Source organism: Echinops telfairi, unplaced genomic scaffold, assembly GCF_000313985.2.
Source record: "Echinops telfairi isolate 266 unplaced genomic scaffold, ASM31398v2 ScPeMD7_655;HRSCAF=1070, whole genome shotgun sequence".
Classification (NCBI taxonomy): Eukaryota; Metazoa; Chordata; class Mammalia; order Afrosoricida; family Tenrecidae; genus Echinops; species Echinops telfairi.
The window spans coordinates 18,060,177-18,060,977 of record NW_022104553.1 but is presented as its reverse complement, the minus strand read 5'-3'; positions in this window follow the sequence as shown (position 1 = coordinate 18,060,977).

Below are 801 nucleotides of genomic sequence, written 5' to 3'. Positions count from 1 at the left end.
TTAGCAGTCCATGCATCACCGAGGCACAAAGTGAAAGTAGAAACATGCACAATGATAAATACCAGCTTTGATTTAGAAGATGATGCTAAGGAGAGGCAAAAGAAATGGCGTTCATGTTGAGAACCAGAGAAGACACCCGTTTTAGCTTTCTTTGAAGGGAAACCAATCGCAGTAAATATAGCTAAACGAGAACAAGTTCAGCGAAAATTTCAAGACTCAGATCTCGTCGGGACTGTGTTGGTTTTTCGATGCTGCAGTTTACCGCCTTGGACACGGTTTGGTCTCACCACCTTCCTATCACTCGGTGTAGTGGGGAGAGTTTTCTTTCTTCCTTTTTCTGCCTCGTACAGGCTCCAGCTCTCCCTGGGTTTACCGCATAAACGTGTGACTGATGCATAAGACTCTGCTTTCTATGCTTTGTAAAGTTTCACGAAAGGAAATGGGGTGCTTACTTTTTTTACCGGTTTGTGGAGGAGGAGTTGTCTGACTTTGGGTTCTAGACTCTAGGAAAGAAATTGAAATAATATGAGGCACAAATAAAAGACACAAGAATACCTCCCCCCCAAAATGTCCTGGTCCACTCACAGGCCCCCAGGATCCAGTGAATTTTCCTCATTTAGATAAACAGGACCATGTTTTGTGGATTGAAATGCATCCTACGAAAACGTGTTGGAACCCTAACTCCTGTACTTGGGGATGTGATTCTATTTGGGAATCGGATTTTCTTTGTTACGTTAATGGCGCGGTATTAGTGCAGGGTGGGTCCCAAACATAATCACATCTGAGTTATAAAAAGAACAG